General features: G+C 45.7%; 1 non-coding gene across 1 annotated transcript; it reads right to left on the reverse strand.

Annotated features, from left to right (window-relative positions):
• Positions 1–15,233: 15,233 nt before the first annotated feature.
• Positions 15,234–15,306, reverse strand: TRNAM-CAU. The gene has a single exon. It is a non-coding gene; the product is annotated as a tRNA-Met (tRNA).
• Positions 15,307–19,560: the final 4,254 nt, after the last annotated feature.

Genomic DNA, 19,560 nt, shown 5'->3' on the forward strand with positions numbered 1-19,560 from the left:
TTAAATTCTATTTATCTCTTTGTTTTAATTTAAATTTCAGTTAATTAACATACAGTGCAATATTGGTTTCAGTAATAGAATTTAGTGATTCATCACTTACACACAACACCCAGTGCTCATCACAACAGGTGCCCTCCTTAGTACCCATCACCCATCCAGCCCATCCCCCACCCCATCTCCCTCCGTGAATCCTCAGATGGTTCTCTCTATTCCTAAGAGTCTCTTGTGGTTTGTTTCCCTCTCTTCTCCCCCGCCCCCAACGTGTTCATCTGTTTTGTGTCTTAAATTCCACATACGAGTGCGATCATATGATGTTTTTCTCTGATTGACTTATTTCACTTGGCATAATACATTCTAGCTCCAACCACGTCATTGCAAATGGCAAGATTTCATTCTTTTTGATGGCTGAGATATATTCCATTGTGTGTGTGTGTATACATATAAATGCATATGCATATATATATATATATATATATATATATATATATATATATCTCACATTTTCTTTATCTGTTTGTCAGTCGATGGATATTTGGGCTCTCTCCATAGTTTGGCTATCATTGAAAATAATGATAAAGAAAATTAATGAAACAAAATCTGGTTCTCTGAAAATGTCAATAAATAAATAGGCCAATAAAAAAAGAGAGGATGAAATTTTTCGTTAACAAAAGAGGACATTACTTGGAGCAACTGGGTGGCTCAGTTGGTTAAGCATCCCACTTTGGCTCAGGTCATGATCTCACAGTTTGTGAGTTCGAGCCCCACATTGAACGCTGTGCTGACAGCTCAGAGCCTGGAGCCTGCTTCAGATTCTGTGTCTCCCTGTCTCTCTCTGCCCCTCCCCAACTCACACACACACACACTCTCTCTCAAAAATAAATAAATATTTTTTAAAAGGAGGACATCACTGGAGACACTACTGAGATTAGAAAGAATGATGAAAGGATCTATGCATAATATTAAGGTAACTGGGAATATTATGAAAAACTTTTTGCCAGAAACTATAGGGTTAGGCAAAATGGGAAAATCCCTTTAAAACACAATTTATGCATGCTAACTAGACTTATTGTGCTGATCATTTCACAACATATACAAATGTCAAACCACTATGTTGAACACCTGAAACTAATACAATATGTCAGCTAAACCTTAACAAGAACAAGCAAACAAAAAAAAAATAAAAATACAGCTTACTTAAAACACAGTTCACTTAAAAATACACAAGAGGAAATAGAAATATTGAAAAGCCCTGTAACTATTAAAGATATTCAACTCATACATTTAAAACTTTCCACAAAGCCACTGAGTATTTTTAAAAATATTAAGCTATTTAATATTTTTGGTATGTTTTCATTCACTGGTATATTTAATTAAGTACTTTTAGAAAAAAACAAGAATATCAGTCAATCCAATCTGAACATGTTCCAGATAGAAAAGCAGGGAATGCTTTCTGTTTTGTTTTATAAGCACAGCATAACCTGGGCACCAAAAGCAGAGAAAATCCTTACGAGAAAACTATAGGCCAATATCCCTCATTAACATAGAGGCAAAAATTGTTTTTAAAATATTAATGAATTAAATCCAGCAATCTATAAAAAGGGTAATACACCATGAATTAGGAGACATTGTCTCACGAATGAAAGTTTACTTCAGTATTGGAAAGTCAATCAAATGTAACATATTAGCAGGGCAAAGACATATAGATAATAATCTCATTTGATACAGAAAAAATATTTGACCAAATATACCATCCATATGACTTTTTAACTCAGTAAACAAGAAATAGGTGCAAAAATGTCTGTTCATACCATGTCCATTCTACATTTTACTGGAAGCCCCAACCAGTGCAAACCAAACCAAACCAAACAAAACAAAACTGGAATGAATGAATGAATGAATGAGTGAATAACACATATTTTAAAAGAAGACATAAAACCATATTGATTTGCACACAACATAACAGCTACACAGAAAATCCTCATAAATCTACAAAAATAAGCATTATATCTATAAGTAAATTTAGGTCACAGATTACAACAATAATATAGAAACATTAATTGTATTTATATATATACTGGCAACAAAGAATTGAAACATTAAGTGAGCATTTTCAATTACAATCAATAAAATACTTAGGGATACATTTAACAAGATGCACAAGACCTGACCATAGAAATTTACAAAAATTGGAAAATTCAGTATTACTAAGATGTCAATTTTTTCTGAGTTGATCTATAAATTCAATAAAATACTAACCAGTAGGGGCACCTGGGTGGCTCAGTTGGCTGAACGTCTGACTTCAGCTCAGGTCATGATCTCTCAGTTCGTGAGATGGAGCCCTGCGTCGGGCTCTGGTGCTGACCGCTCAGAGCCTGAAGCCTGCTTCAGATTCTGTGTCCCCCTTTCTCTCCAACCCCACCCCTGCTTGTGCTCTGTCTCTCTCTTTCAAAAATGAATAAACATTAAAAAAAATTAAATACTAATCAGTAACTCAATAGCAGGAGTTTTTGTAGAAACTGACAAGCTGATTCTGAAGAACATAGAATAGCCAAAATAATTAGGAAAAGAAAAACAAATGTAGAGGAATTATACCACATGATTTCAAGATTTTATATTATAAAGCTATAGTAATCAAAATATTGGAGTACTGCCATACTTACATAGATTAATGGGAAAGGAGAGAATGTCCAGAAACAGACCTACGCATCTTGATTTATGACAGACGTAAAATGTCATTTAATGGGAGAAAGGAAAGGTTTTTCAAACATGGTCCTTAGCAACTGGATAAACGTATGGAATATGAATCTCCATTCTTATCTTGCACTTAATACAAAAAACAAAATCAAAATCATTCATATACAGTACATGAAATTTAACACAAACTATCAAATGTGTAGAAGTAAACAAGAAAAAAACTCTGCATGTAATTAATGTAGAAAAAGCATTCTAATCAGGGACCCAAAGAGCATGAGCTGTTAAAAAAAAATAAATTGGATTTCATAAAATTGTTAAATGTTTGCTTTCTTTTTTTTAAGATTTTTTTTTTAAAAGAAATCTCTATGCCCAACATGGGGCTCAAATTCACAACCCTGAGAACAAGAGTCACATACTTCCCTGACTGAGCCAGCCAGGCACCTCTTAGATGTTTGCTTTCTAAAACACAATATTAAGAAAATGCAAAGTCAAGACAAAGACTTGAGAAAAATATTTAAGGTACTTTTATATGTGAACTTATTATATACACAAACTATAACATAGGACTTGTATTGAAAATATAAAACATACTCTTCCCACTCAGTGATATAAGGACAGACACCCAGTAAGCATAAGGGCACAAAAATTCAAGCACGAATTTCATAAAATGAGACGCATACATGAGCAACAGTCACATTGAACGGTGTTCAGCAACATTGACCTTCAGGGAAATGCAAAGTAAATCCGAATGAAAATTAAAACCCCTACATATAAAGGAAGACGACTGACAACATCAAACATTGCCCGGATGTGGGGAAATTGAAACTCTCACACACTGGTGGTTGCAGTGTAAATTTGAGCTCCCAGTTTGGAAAAATATTTGACAGTTGACGATGAAGTGAAACATACGCTTAAGATATAACCAGGCAATTCTCCTCCTAAATATTTAAGTGAAATAAAACCATATGCCTGCCAAAACATTTTATATGAATTTTCATTCATACTAGTCCATCAAATGTCTGTCACGGATAAGTGAATAATAATGTTTCAGGCATATTCACACAACAGAAGAGTGGTCGGCGGTAAAGAATGTACATCCGATACGTGCAATAATACAGGTGAACCCTCCAAAACAGGCGGGGTGAAAAAAATGTATGAAATTCAAGAACAAAATTCATCCACATTGACAGAAATCAGTCCAGTGGTCTCACGCAGCTATAGTGGAGGCGTGTGTGGGAAGTTCATGGCAAAGGGTCCTGAGGGAACTCTGAGATGATGGATATTTGGAGCTGAATTGTAGTTCCCCCAAAAGATATGGGTTGAAGTCCTACCCCTCAGTGTGTGGAAATGTGACCTGACTCGGAAATAGGGTTGTTCCAGAAGTAATCGAGTTAAAATGAGGTCTTGAGGTGAGCCCTAATCTGATCTGACTCGTGTCCCTACCAAAGGGGGAGATTTGGACATGGAGAGACACATGCCAGGAGGGAGGCCATGTGAAGGCACATCAGCGGAAGACGGTCTGGTGGCTGGAGTGGGGCGTCTACTGGGGAGACAACTCCTAGGATTGCTGGCAAATACCAGAAGCTTGGAGAGGCAAGGAAGGATTCTGCCAAGAGCCATGAGAGAGAGCACCGCCTGACAGAGACCTTGACTTCAGACTTCTAGACTCTAGAGCTAAGACCATAAATGTTTGTTTTAAGCCATCCAGTTTTTGGCACTTTGTTATGGCGGCCCTAGAAAACCCATACAATGAAACTGCTCCATATCTTTTTGTTTTCCTCCTTTCTTTTTATTTTTAATTTTTAATTTTTCCTTCCTTCCTTCCTTCCTTCCTTCCTTCCTTCCTTCCTTCCTTCCTTGTTTCTCTTTCATTCTTTTGTTCTTTCCAAGTTAGTTAACATACAGTGTCATAATAATTTCAGGAATAGAATTTAGTGATTCATCACTTACATAGAACACCCAGTGCTCATCCCACAGGTGCCTTCCTTAATGCCCCTCACCCATTTAGCCCATCCCTCCACCCAACAGCCCACCAGCAACCCTCAGTTTGTTCTCTGTATTTAAGTCTCTTACGGTTTGTCTCCCTCTCTGTTTTTATATCATTTTTGCTTTCCTTCCCTTAGGTTCATCTGTTTTGTTTCTGAAATTCCACATATGAGTGAAATAATATGATATTTGTGTTTCTCTGACTAATTTCACTTAGAATAATACCCTCCAGCTCCATCCACGTAGTTGCAAATGGCAAGATTTTATTCTTTTTGATTTCCAAGTAATACTCCATTGTATATATATACTACATCTTTATCCATTCATCCATCGATGGGCATTTGGGCTCTTTCCATACTTTGGTTATTGTCAGTAGCACTGCTACAAACATTGGGGTGCATGTGCCCCTTTGAAACAGCACACCTGTATCCCTTGGGTAAATACCTAGTAATGCAATTCCGGGGCCGTAGGGTAGTTCTATTTTTTTTTTTTTTTTTTTTTTTTTGAGGAACCTCCATACTGTTTTCCAGAGTGGCCGCACCAGCTTGCATTCCCACCAACAATGCAAAAGGGTTCCCCTTCCTCTGCATCCTCGCCAACATCTGTTGATGCCTGAGTTGTTAACGTTAGCCATTCTGACAGGTGTGAGGTGGCATTTTATTGTGGTTTTGATTTGTATTTCCCTAATGATAGTGATGTTGAGCATTTTTCCATGTGTTGGTTGGCCACCCGGATGTCTTCTTTGGAAAAGTGTCTATTCATGTCTTCTGCTCATTTCTTCACTGGGTTATTTGGGTTTGGGGTATTGAGTTGGTAAGTTCTTTATAGATTTTGGATACTAACCCTTTACCAGATATGTCATGTGCAAATATCTTCTTCATTCCGTTGGTTGCCTTTTAGTTTTGCTGATTGTTTCCTTCGCTGTGCAGAAGCTTTTTATTTTGATGAGGTCCCAGTAGTTCATTTTTGCTTTTGTTTCCCTTGCCTCTGGAGACGTGTTGAGAAAGAAGTTGCTGCGGCCAAGGTCAAGGAGGTTTTTGCCTGCTTCCTCCCTGAGGATTTTGATGGCTTCCTGTCTTACATTGAAGTCTTTCATCCATTTTGAGGTTATTTTTGTGTCTGGTGTAAGAAAGTGGTCCAGGTTCATTCTTCTGCATGTCGCTGTCCAGTTTTCCCAGCACCACTTGCTGAGGAGACTGTCTTTATGCCATTGGATATTCTTTCCTGCTTTGTCACAGATTAGTTGCCCATACGTTTGTGGGTCCATTTCTGGGTTCTCTGTTCTGTTCCGTTGATCTCAGTGTCTGTTTTTGTGCCAGTGTCATACTGTTTTGATGATTACAGCTTTGTAGTATAGCTTGAAATCCGTGATTGTGATGCCTCCAGGTTTGGTTTTCTTTTTCAGGATTACTTTGGCTATTTGGGGTCTTTTCTGGTTCCATACAAATTTTAGGATTGTTTGTTCTAGCTCTGTGAAGAATGCTGGTGTTATTTTGATAGGGATTGCGAAACTGTTCTATATTTTAATTGTGGTGATGGTTACATGCTCGCATACCTTGTCAAAATTCATTGAACTACACACTTAAGATGTCTGCATTTTACTGCATATAAATTATGCTTCAATCGTGTTGATATTTTGTAAACCGGCACCACGATATGGACCACCGTAAAATAAATCACTATAAATGAGTCCCCCAGGCCAGCTACTTCTTTAAAAAAAAGAGTTCTAGACTCAATGGTCTAAAAGTCAGTAGAAAAGCAAGCGCTCCAGACTCCAGGAGAAACAGGTAACAGCAGGTCTCACCCCCTAATGGGGAAGCCATGAATAGCTCAGGTAACAGATGAAAGATGAATTATTTGAAGGAACAATAAGTGGAAAGATGCTAGGGTTTGTCGCCCGGGTGTGGGGTGGGGTGCAGGAGCGCTTCCAAGCGCTCGGAGCAGGCGTGCTAGAGAGGGACCCCCGTGCTCCCCGCTCCGACCGCAGGGCGCAGGGGAAGGGGGGGTGAGGGTTGGGGGGGTGCTTCCCGCGGGCCTTTGCTCCTGTCCCTCCCCGCCCCCCCCCCCCCCCTTGCCCCGCGCAGGTCGGCGCCTCCCGGGCCCCAGGCTGTGTTCTAGAAGCCCCCTTCCGGCTCCGCCCCGGCGGTGCAGCTTCCCGAGGGTCTGAACCGCCTGGAAACTAGAAAGTGGGACTGGAATGGAATTCGCCTCAAGGTCATAAAACGGGCTGAACTACGCAGGCGCCAGGGGGAATTAGCTCAAGTGGTAGAGCGCTCGCTTAGCATGCGAGAGGTAGCGGGATCGACGCCTGCATTCTCCACTTTTGCTCGCGGGACGTCCCCACCCCCCCCCCCCCCCAGAGCAGTTTCTGCAGAACCCAAGGAATAAGTCATTCGAAATTCTCATTTTTGTTAGCTTCTAAGGAGTCTGAAAGTATGCTTTCTATTTTTCTCTAAGATGCACATTTGAGAATACTGTGTTTGTGCTTATGTTTACTCGTTTAATGGTATTGTCTAAAATTATTTTGTGTATCAGTTTTATGTGTCAACATTTGATTATATATATGAGATGTGTATATGACAGTATAGACATTTGAGCTCCTATATCAGCGTTAATATTGATGGCTAAAAATGAGAAATTTGGACATTATGTACCTCAAGGTGAGGCACACAATACCTACCAAATTTTACTGTTAAGGTATTTGAACCTGAAGCTAAGGGAACCTCTGCCTCGAACTACCAGTTGGCAGGAAATAGAGCAAGTCAAGAAACATGTCAAGGGTCACCACAAAGAGGCAATTGCATAAATCCACAAGGTGGGAAATTACGTAGGATAAAAGACCCAGCTCCTTTACCAAGTCCATTGGCACGAACCACTACTCTGTATGACTCTGGCGTAGTGGATACATGTTGTTATACGTTTGTCAAGACCCATAGAACGTATCACAAGAATGTTAACTATGGACTTCAGTCACTAATCGTAATATTGATTCACCCATTGTAACACATGTGCCAGACTAATGGCAAATGTTGCTAACAGGGGATGGGGCGCCTGGGTGGCTGGGTCAGGTAAGCATCAGACTTTGGCTCAGGTCATGATCCCACAGTTCTTGGGTTCAAGCCTCGCATGGGGCTCTATGCTGACAGCTCGGAGCCTGGAGCCTGCTTTGGATTCAGTGTATGTCTCTCTCTCTCAAACACTGAATAAACATTGTAAAAAATTAAAAAAATATATATATATATAGGGGAAACTATGGAGGAGCAAGGGTAACGTTGTCTATCGGAAACAATATACTTTCCACTCAAAAATTGTTTTTTAATCTAAAAGTGCTCTAAAAAATAAAGTATATTAGCTAATTAATAATCATTTAAAAAGAAAAGCAAGGGACCTTCTATAGCTGACAAGAGACTTAAAACATTAAAGAAAGTGTGGATTTTACTTGGTTTCTCAGTGACCTGTGAAGGGAGATGGTATTTGCGACGGAAGTCTGAAAAAAAATGTACGCGCAGGCGTAAGGTTCTCCTTGGTGTAAAATTCACCGATTCCACTCTCAAGAAATTGGCACATTTTCGTCCTGATCTCTACTGCCAAATTCCGGAAGGAGAAATGTGCGTGGATCCCAACCTTCCTTCAGCCCACAGCCGACGACAGGCTACTCGCGTGTGGCATCTCATGTACACTGCTTTTATTCAGGCCGCTGCGATCTCCTTAAAGTTGTAAAATCCAATAGGAATTTCTACATTTTTTCTTCCTGAGGGCTACAGTTTTTGAAATTCTCTCCACCCCGCCCCATCTCTTCCTGGGATTTGGATAGCGCCAGCTAGCTCTCCTGGAACTCTCCAGTGGTCTTCGTGTCCTCACCTTTTCTCTCTCTTTCTCTGTGAATATTCTTTGAGGTTCTGTCCTTGGGCCGCTTCTTATCTCGAGCTAATTTGCCTGGGTGGGGGACGGTTGGATCTGTGACCGTTCTTACCTTATATGTAAATATTTCTACAAATGTGATCCCCTTCTCACCAGGAGGTTCAGAACTATTATTACCTTATACCTGTGCTATCCGACAGAAATAGGCATCGTACATATAATTTTAAATGTTCTAGTAGTCACATTCAAAAGCAAACAGAAACAGGGGCGCCTGGGTAGCTCAGTGGGTTAAACGTCCAACTCTTAATTTGGCTCAGGTCGTGATCTCATGGTGAGTTCGAGCCCGGTGCAGAGCCTGCTTGAGAATCTCTCTCTCTCTCTCTCTCTGCTCCTCCCCTGCTCACTCGCTTTCTCTCTCAAAAAATAAACTTACATATAAAAAACACACACACAAACAGAAACAAGTGAAAATCCCAAATATTATCAGTTCAACAACTAATCAATATAAAAATTATTTTTTTTAATTTTTTTCAATGTTTTATATTTATTTGTGAGACAGAGACAGAGCATGAGCAGGGGAGGGGCAGAGAGAGAGGGAGACACAGAATCGGAAACAGGTTCCAGGCTCTGAGCTGTCAGCCCAGAGCCCGACGCGGGGCTCGAACCTGTCAACCCCAAGATCATGACCTGAGCGGAAGTCGGCGATCAACCGACTGAGCCACCCAGGCACCCCAGTATAAAAATTATTAATGAGATATTTTGCACTCTTTGCCTCATACTAAGTTTTTGAAACCTGATGTAGATGTTACGCTTCTGGTGCATCTCATTTCATAGCACATTTCAAATACTTGATAACCACACGTCACTGGTGGCTCCAGTATTGAGTTGTACAGCCCCAAGTGGTTTATTTCTCTTTGCTTCAATTACAAGCACTTTCTCTATTCTGGAGGGCCATCTCTCCTGAGTTCCAATTTTCGTCCATAATCCCTTACTGGTATCTCTACTCGCACATCCCATGAGTATTTCAGAACTCACAGGACCTGGCACGAACCTAATCATTTCTCTCCCCAAGTCTGCTTTAGTGAAGAATATCCAGTCTTGGGAGAAAGCACGACCATCCGCACAATTGCCCAAGCCAGAGAGCTAAGGACCTCTCCTTCCTTATCATCATCTGCGTTCAGTTTTCCACCAAATTCTGTCAATTCTACCTCCCCGTCTAAATTAGAAACATTAGCTCCTCTTAATCTTCCCTTCGAGTAACCCAGGGAACGTTGCCTTGGGGTCATTGGCATTACTCTTCCTTCTGCTTGAAGACTCGGGAGTCTTGGCCTTCTTGACTCTTCACATTATTGAGGCTCACCTCAAGATCATCCCTCAGAGCACTTTCCCCTGAACCATTAGTGCTTACTTCCATCGTCTCTGAAACTACCTAGTTTATGATTTTGTGTTTTTGTCTCCCCATACAAGAATGTATGACTTAGGTCTGTCTTGGCTGTGACTGAATCCCCAAGACGCGTAGCTGATGTGGAGCCCCAGAGGCTAACAGCTGAGGTAAGCCCTCATGAAATGTCTGCTCAAGGGAGAAATGAGTCTCATTGGCTGCCAGTGCCCTGCCGGGTCCACCAAGGTGATGCCCTAATGCGCCTTCTGACCTTCGAGCTTAACTTTCACTTCTTTCCAAGCCATCTTTTGCAGAAGCACCACAGCTGTCTTTTGAAAAACGCAGATTTGCTCATGTCACAGTTACTTCCGCCGATAAGAAGGTGTCCAGAGCCCCTCATCCTCTGAATGGTTAGCCCACTCTCCCCTCTATGCAAGTTAACTGCTTGTTAGTCCCCCTTCATTCCAGGTGATTTTGTTCCCCTGGGACCTTGCCTGTGCCTATAACGCCCATTTCTAAGTTAGCCGTTTGGCTCCTTATCCAATACAATGTAATTACAGGAGCGATCTTGAGAAGAAGAGGAAAGGAAGGGGAAGAACAGGAACAGATGGTTTCTTTTTTACATCTTCTGATTAGGACAAAGTGCAAGTTCAAGTTATGACTGCCCAAAGTTCAGCTTCTAAGGGGAAAGGGACAGAAAAGAAAGCCAGAGGCCTCTGATCACATGGCGCCGGCTCAGAGGACTTGATGTCAAGGCCACGGGGCAGAGTGTGTTCGTGGCCACGAAGAACACAGCAAGTCAGTTTTACTTTATTCTTTATTCATGTGTATTCAATTCTATTTTTCCTTCCCTTTCATTTTGAGGTGCAAGTGTTTGGAACTATTTCGCTCTGTCAGTAGCCAGGGCTCTGTCTACTCTTGGCTGAGAACCTCCTCTCCCCCACGCAGCCCTGGCCCCGTGGCCCCCACCCTCTGCAGGCAGATCTGGGCTCACCTCAGACAGAGCTGTGCAGGGCCCCCGGGGCCACTCTTCCCCCAGGACTAGACCGTGCGTCGGGCCTGAGATGCTGTCTGGGACTGGATGGCCCACGGGTTGGAGGAGGCATGCTGAGTTCCTGGCCTTACCGGGCTTCTGTGGGTGGGAAGGCTCAGGGAAGGCTGTGAAAGGGAAAAGGGGGGTGTTTCCTGGAAAGAAGACAGAGAGGCCAGGGCTCTTCCAGGCACAGGAGCAGTGGGAGTGGAGGGTCTCCAGGGGCGGGGGGAGCAGGGGTGGGGGCAGAATATCTTTTACCTTTCTTGCCGTAACCCAGACACCTACATGTTTCTGAAACTTGGCTTTCTTCTACCCACCAGCAAGGAGCTCTACCTTTTCCCTGCTCCAAAATGTGCCTGTAAACACGGTGGGCTATCTGAACAGGTGGCACCTTCCCGGAGAATGGTCTTTCCTCTAAGTGAACGTCAGTGTCTAGGAAACCTGGTATATTTTTCGTCACTGGCCGCGAAGGGTCAGTTCGCTTCCCTCCCGATCTCGTACCGCACTCATGGAAGGCAATGTGGCCAAATCTATCAAAATTAACTCAGCGGCTGCACTTCTAGGATTTCATGCTACAGACACTCTTACCTGTGCCAGGAAATGCGCATAATAACTGCAGCTTTGTTTGTAACGTCATGGGACTGGAAACACCCTAAAGACTCTTCAACAGGAGGACAGTTAAATAAAATACAGTAACTGCTTACAACCGAATCTCTGGTGGACTTGAAAAGGGGGGGGAAGAGCACAAGAGGAAAAACAAAGAGATCCAAGGTCCACTGATAAAAGCAGCTTTTCACAGCATGAACAGCAAGAACCGGATACGTAAAAATACACTTAGGTTCACAGATACTTTCTTGTACATTCCTTAGGTATCTTAGGAAATACACATGAGCATTTGCTAACTTTAATTGCATTTGGGGCAGGGACTTGAGCACTGGGAACGCGAGCGCCCTTTGGAAAACCTCTTGAATATTGAACTGTGTTCATTTGTTACCGATTCAAAAACTATATAAAATTTAAGAGTAAGGGGCGCCTGGGGGGCTCAGTCGGTTAAGTGTCAGACTCTTTTTTTTTTTAATATTTATTTATTTTTGAGAGAGAGACAGAGTGCGAGCGGGGGAGGAGCAGAGAGAGAGGGAGACACAGAATCCTAAGTGTTGGACTCTTGATCTCGGCCCAGGGCATGACCTCGTGGTTCGTGGGACTGGGCTCCACATCAGGCTCGGTGCTAGCACCGAGATTCTCTCTCTCCCTCTCTCTTTTGCCCCTGTCCTGCTTGCTTGCTCTCTCTCAAATAAATAAATTTAAAATTATCAAAAATAAAAGAATACAAGTAAGGTAACTGCCCCAACCGTCTCTACGCTTTTCTGTTTTTCAAGAGCAAAACCAAAAGGCAGACGTGAATTCGTTGTATTCTTTAGCCCCAGTCTCACTGATGCCACGTCTTTGCTCTTGCTGTGCCCAAGGCTGAGAGCCGGGGTCACAGGGGGGAAACTAAAGCAGAAAGCCTCACTCCTTCCCACGGGGCTCCAATGGCCTGAGGGCCGGGCGGGGATCCTCAGCCAGCCCACCAGATGCCCATGGGAGCGAGCGAGTGTAGGTGGCAGAAACCTCAAAGCTAGCGTGTATCTCCCTACTGCTCAAGCCCTCTGTGTGGGACGATCAAACAGTGCCAGCTGGGGGTAGGGATTGAAGGGAGGTAACAGAATGTGGCCACTGCGACACCTGCCCCCCCACACCCCACCCCCGCAGACCCGGAACCAGATGGACCTTCAGCCCTGCGTGTACCCCCGGCTGCTAATCCCACACCTGCCATTCCCTCTGGAGATAATGCCCTCGCGTCCCCCAGTCTCAACCCTTGGACGTGGCGGGGGGGGGGGGGGGGGGGATGTCCCTCCTACAGATCTTCCCGGCCCTGGATCAAGTCTCTGTGGATCACTCTTTTAATTGAGTCATCTAAATAGCATATTCAGGGGCGCCTGGGGGGCTCAGTCGGTTAAGCCATCGACTTCGGCTCGGGTCATGATCTCACAGCTCTTGGCTCAAGCCCAGCGTCGGGCTCTGTGCTGACAGCTCAGAGCCTGGAGCCCGCTTTGGATTCTGTCTCCCTCTCTCTGTCCTTCCCCCACTCACACTGTCTCTCTCTGTATCTCGAAAAAGGAATAAATATTAAAAAAATGAAAGCTGAACCTTGATTTCTTTCGACCGATTATTTTGTTTAGCAACTTAAAAAAAACCAACCAACAACAGCAACAAAACCCACCACGTTCCTTTTTATGTCTAAAGGACAGCATGTTTAATTGGTGTTTTAAACTTAAAAAAAAAAGTGCTTATCTTGAATTACATATAAATGACCATTTTTCCTATGTACAGGGTTTTCCCACTTACCCCTGGACTAGGCACCCCCGGGGCCAGAGGTGCCAACACAGCGCCCGGAGTGGCTTCCCCCCAGGCCACCTCCCAGTCAGCCACAGCAGTTGATGATCCTAACTTCTGACAAAACAGAAGGCGATTCTGGAATACCCGGATGAACCAACAGGGCGGTGCCTGAGGCGGTCTTCCCCACTCGGGACAGGTTCAGGTCCCCGTGAACCTGGGAGCTGCGCCCTGTGATGGAGACAAGAGAGCCATTGGTTGTCCTCACGCCCTTGCCCCGGGCACTCTCCGGGATGTTAGGCAGTTATTCGGTCCTCACTTCACCTTGGTGACCTGAAAAGGTCAAGGGGTCCGGGAGACGTGATAATTTCTTACGCTCCAGGGGCGAAGCCTTTCCCAGGACCTCCTCATGGCCTCAGCATCACCCTCAGCAATCTCGGGGTTTGGGCTCCTATTGGAAACGAGAAAACGTCGTGAGAAAGCGCCCAAAGGCAGGGACTGTCCCACGGCTGTGTACCTCTGAGTGAGTCCCCTCCCCCGGCAGGCTAGGCCCCAGTAAGTGCTGAGAACGGGTGGGGTGGAATTGCTTTCTCGCTGGCAAGTTTTTGCACGTTTGTTTCCATCTCCAGGAGCCTCTAGGGCAAAAGGGGGAACAACTAGGTGGGTTCTGTGTGTGGCACAGAGAATGGCCTCTTTCCTGAAGCTAGGGCCCCGGACTGGCATTGCACTTGAAACAGGGAGGCCGGGCGGGTGGTGATGGGATCCCAGGCAGGTGGGTAAACGCTTCTTTAAGGACACACTTCCCAACACTGTGTTTCCTCCTTTCTTCCTGCCTGAATTCAGTTTCTATAAAGTCCACTGGGCGTCGTAACCTCCCGTGGCCTTGACCCTCCGGCACCCTGCAGCCCGCGGCGCGAGCCAGGGCCTGTTCTGAGACTTGCTGGCCCCTCTTCCTTCCTTCCTCCCTTCCTTCCTCCCTTCCTTCCTCCCTTCCTCTCTTCCTTCCTTCCTTCCTCCCTCCCTTCCTTCCTTCCTTCCTCCCTCCCTCCCTTCCTTCCTCCCTCCCTTCTTTCCTTCTTTCCTTCCTTCCTTCCTTCCTTCCTTCCTTCTTTCCTTCCTTCCCAGGTCAGCCCCACGTAAAGCCGGGTCCGGTTGGCCGAGGGGTGCCGGCCGCCCTACCGTCAGGTGCTCCCGCCGCGGGAACCGGAGCCGCCTGGCGCGCGCCCGGCCGACACCCAGCGCCCCCGCGCGGCCGGACCTCCGCGCTCCCCGCGCACGCCCCTTGCCGCGCGCTCCCTCGCGGTCCACGCGCAGTCCGTGGGAGTGCCCGGCAAGCCCTCGCCAGCTCCGCCGCGGGGGGAGCCAAACGCGGAAAAAAGGCAGAAAGACGCAACTGACTACGCTTCAAAGACGTCCGGGATCGCCCGGTCTTCTGCGCCAGTGACCCTGAGAACGGGAAAAGCAGCCGAGCGCCGTGCACTTGTGCGCCGGGACGCAGCCCTGCGGGCGGCCGATCGCCAGGCCGCGGGTCCCCACCGCGAGCGCGCCACAGGCCCGCGCGGCGATGTCGGGGGAGGGCAGCGCCCGCGGGTCCCCGCCCGTCCCGGCACGTGCCGCGGGCCGTCCCCGCCCGGTTTCTCGGGACACGCGGGCGCCCGAGCCTCACCCGTCCCCGGGCCCGCACCTCCGGGACGCAGCCGTGGGGCACGGGTCGGATGGGGACCCGGGCGCTCGCTGTGCGAAAGCGCCGCATCTCAAGTGGCGCCACCCTCTGGATTCAGGATGGGAGACGCTACGTCCCAGCTCTCCCAGGATGCTCCAACACCTCACCCCTAAAAGGGGGTTAAGGTTACCACCTGCGGTGAAAACGCGGAGGGGCGCACGCTTCCGCGCAAAAAGACTTGCCCTCTCTGAGGCTCGAACTCAGGACCTTCAGATTATGAGACTGACGCGCTGCCCACTGCGCTAAGAAGGCGATGGGGGCTAGGCTCCGATTAGACCTTAAAAGAATCATCTGATTCCTGGAAACCATGATGTGCCCACCGAACACTTGTGTTTGACCTTTGGCGGGTGTTTTCCGTCTCCCTTTCTGTTGATCTGGATTGTCTTTCCCTCGGAGACATGAATGAATTTTTGACCGTCCACAGTCTCCTCTGTTGGGAGTAGTAGACTCACTAAATAGTTGAATGAATACCTCCCGAATATGTCCATAGTCTACACTTTTCTGTCCATTGAAATCTGCATTTCCACGTATGTCACCCGAGATACTCCCCTCGAAGTATCACAAACTGATTATATGAGTCTCCATGTTTTCTCCAGGCAACCAAAAATTCTATTAAAGATCCTATTCACAGGAGGATGCCTGGCTGGCTCAGTGGGTAGAGCAGGGGACCCTTAATCTTGAGGGTCGTCCATTCAACCAACCTCAATTCACAGCCTGCCGTGGTCTTGGCACCTGGGTTCAAAATTTCCAAGGCAACCTTGGCCCTTTGTCCCTCCAATCCCCGCAGATAACTTCAGATCATCCGTTCTCAAAGAGTGGTGGATAGATCCAGGGGATTCCTGAGACACTTTCAAGGTGTGTGAGGCCAATAATGTTTTCATAACATCAAGGCTTTATTTGTTATGCAAAAAGCTGATGGTCCAAAAACAGTCGGTAAAACTCCTAGTTCCGTCTATGGATTAAGCATCTAATATCAAGAGGTACCACTGACCCCTCGCTGTGTCCACAGCTGCCACATTCTCTGGGGACAAGTGTTTTCCTTAAGAATGTCCTTGATGAAGCAGTAAAAAAAGTATATACTTGGATGGAGCAGCATTTTCATTTGAAAGAATAAATAAGAAACCAAACTGTGACATAGTCATACATTTTGGCAAAAATCAAAGAAATCAGCCCGTACCAAAAAGTAATAAACTCAAAGGCAAGAACCGAGAGGCTTTGTTTGCAATGACGAGTTATTAGCTTTCAGGTGAAAATCAGCTTTTAGGAGACATCATGAACTTGCAGCTTCCCAACACCTACAGGCATTTCTGATGAGATTGGTGACGGTGTTAACGAATGTTCTTTTCTGTTGGATACTCTACACTGAAATGTTCCAACATTTGGAAAAGCGAGATATCTCAGTGGACCAATACGACCAAGTTGTTACCAAATCACGCATCCAAAGATAGCGAGAAGGCTTCAGATTCCACATCACAGCCAACCCTACGGAAAGTACAACCTGTCGCGTTTTGGTATAAGGTCATCAGAGAAGAATGTCCATGGTTACCTGAAAAGGCTATTAAAATACTCTTTCCCTTTCTAACAACATATCTGTATGATGCCAAACTTTCTTCATATGCTTACAGCATTTTGAATGTAGAAGCAGATATGAAAATCTGTCTTCCACTAAGCCAGTCATTAAGGAGAGTTAAAGAAAAACATATATGGTTATTTTTTCGTGAAGTGTGACTCATGATAACACCTAGTAGGTTGATCGCGCTCATTTTAGAAAAAACCTAACAGATAAATACTTTTAAATTTGCCGTCTGAACTCTTAACATAGTAAATACTGAGGGATATAAGCCACAAAGAACGTTGGGTTTCACAATAATTTTTAAGAGCGTAAAGAGTCCTGGGGAACCTGGCTGGCTTAGTCCACACAGCACGCGACCTTGATCTCTGGGTTGTAAGTTCGAGCCCCACACTGGGTGTAGATACTACTTAAACATAAAATTCTTTAAAAAAAAAAAAAAAAAAAAAAAAGAGTAAAGAGTCCGGACACCAGAAAGCTTGAGGACCACTATGGTAGATTATTTCTATAAGACCTCCCTTAAACCTCCCTTCCTTGTCATCACATCATTCATTCTACTCATTGAGAACGTGTTGTGTGCTGAGCACTGTCCTGGGGTTGGGGGTTTAGAGGGAACTGAGCAATCCTTGACCTCAGGAGCTGACAGGACAAAGGCCCAAACGTCACCATTCCAACGATTAAACATATCCTCCCAAAGACTCCATTTTGATAACATAACCCTTCCGCTCTGTATTAGTCAGCTAGGGCTGCTGTAACAAAACACCACAGACCGTGGGGCTTAAACTGAGAAATTTTTCTCCCAGTCCTGGAGGCTAGATCGAGATCCAAGATCAAATCAGGGCGTCGGTGGGTTTGCCTTCTCCTCAGGTCCCCCTCCTTGACTTGTTGATGGCCGCCTTCTGTCTCCTGGGGTCTTTGAGCGTGGACGCGTCTGGTTTCTCTCCGTGTCCTAACCTCCTCTACTTAGAAGGACACCAGGCAGATTGGATTAGGGTCTACTCTAATGACCTCTCTAAAGGCGTCATCTCCAAACACGGCCACCTTCTGAGGTGCCAAGGACTAGGGTATGGACTCACTCTCGGCATGGCCTAGAGAAATGACTGGCTCTGAGTCCTGGTTCTGAAGGTGGGTGTAAACCTCGTCCACTTGTTATCTACTTATTCACGCGGGTCCATGCCAAGTTTACGGGATCCAGTGCCGATCCCAGGAAAAGGAGGGAGGGAGGTAACTCTACACGTGTTCTTATTTCTACCCGCCTGGTTCCTTCCGCGGGAACCTCTATAGCATCCATGCCGCGTGGGTTCTAGGATTTTCTCTCTCCATATTTGGATGAATCTCTCTCTCTTTTTTTTTTTTTACTTAATTTAGGGAGGTCCCTTAATTCCTTTTTCAAAGTCTAGTCCAATACGCCTCTCTTACAAAACATCTCCTCCTCTGCCCTACATCCTCTTCAGACTCTTTTCAGTTCTTGGCTTAGATGCTCGGGGGTGAGGGGGGCAAGGTGAAAGGAAGCAGGGAAACCTGGCCACAGCCACTTTCTACATTTCTGCACACAGCTCGATCGAAACTTGTATGGAAACCTAAAAGGAGAAAAGCAGCCCCACATGTTGGGATCTCAAAATACACAGCGAAAACACAAACAGGGAACTGCGGGTAACAGGCCAGGAATTACCTGCTCTCTGCTCTGGTTTAAAACAGTTTTTAGGGGCGCCTGGGTGGCGCAGTCGGTTAAGCGTCCGACTTCAGCCAGGTCACGATCTCGCGGTCCGTGAGTTGGAGCCCCGCATCGGGCTCTGTGCTGATGGCTCAGAGCCTGGAGCCTGCTTCCGATTCTGTGTCTCCCTCTCTCTCTCTGCCCCTCCCCCGCTCATGCTCTGTCTCTCTCTGTCTCAAAAATAAATAAAACGTTAAAAAAAATTTAAAACTAAATAAAACAGTTTTTAACACTGTGGCATGTGAGAGACAGGTAAGTGGCAGCGACCGGCCAGAACAAGGTATCCTTCCAAAGCTACAAGAGCCGCGCAATTCACGGCTCGTACACAGAATGCTTTTGTTGTCGCGGGGGAAGGAGGCAGGCTTCGTCCATGTGCAGCAGAGGTCGTCCTAACAGGTGGCAGGCCACCTTCCTGAGCTCTGAATGTCTGCAAAGACCCACAGAAAGTGGCCGTTGGCCTTGCTTTCTGATGGTGACCCCTGGCAGCCTCCCAGGAGGGCCCGTTTTCTGCTGACGGTTCGGCGGCCAGCCCGCAGCCTGGTCCTTTGGGCCTTCCAACTACTGTATCAGTGTGCTTGTCCGCATGTTTAAACCATTTCTTAAAACTGGTTTCACTGACGGACAGCGGAACCCTGCCTGCGGCGATCCCCGGATCCAGGGGAAGCCTCGGTGTCAGGAAACTTGCCTCTTCTTGGGACTACGCACCTTCCCGGCACACCCTTCCAGGTTCCATATCAATAACACCTCCAGACCTACCCTTGCCTTAAATACGCAATTCCAGGGGTCCTTTCTCATGAACACATCTCCCACACACTGTTTAACACCAAAAAACATATTTACGAGAGGCTAGGACCTTACATCGCCACAACTGGTACTTAAAATAGAACTTAAATAAGTTTATCCATTTTGGGGCGCCTGGGTGGCTCAGTTGGTCAGGCATCTGCCTTTTGATTTCGACTCAGGTCACGATCTCATGGTTCATAAAAATAAATAAAGTTCATCCATCTTGAAAGAGAGAGACAGAGGAAGCATGCGGGCAGGGGAAGGGCAGAGAGAGAGACAGAGAGGGAGAGACAGAATCCCAAGTAGGCTCCTTACTGCCAGTGCAAAGCCCAACGTGGGGCTCCGTCTCACAAACTGTAAGATCTGACCTGAGCCGAAATCAAGAGTCAGATACTTAACTGAGCCACCAGGCGCCCCACACAATAAATATAATTAATAT

Source organism: Prionailurus bengalensis, chromosome B2, assembly GCF_016509475.1.
Source record: "Prionailurus bengalensis isolate Pbe53 chromosome B2, Fcat_Pben_1.1_paternal_pri, whole genome shotgun sequence".
In the NCBI taxonomy this organism is placed as follows: domain Eukaryota; kingdom Metazoa; phylum Chordata; class Mammalia; order Carnivora; family Felidae; genus Prionailurus; species Prionailurus bengalensis.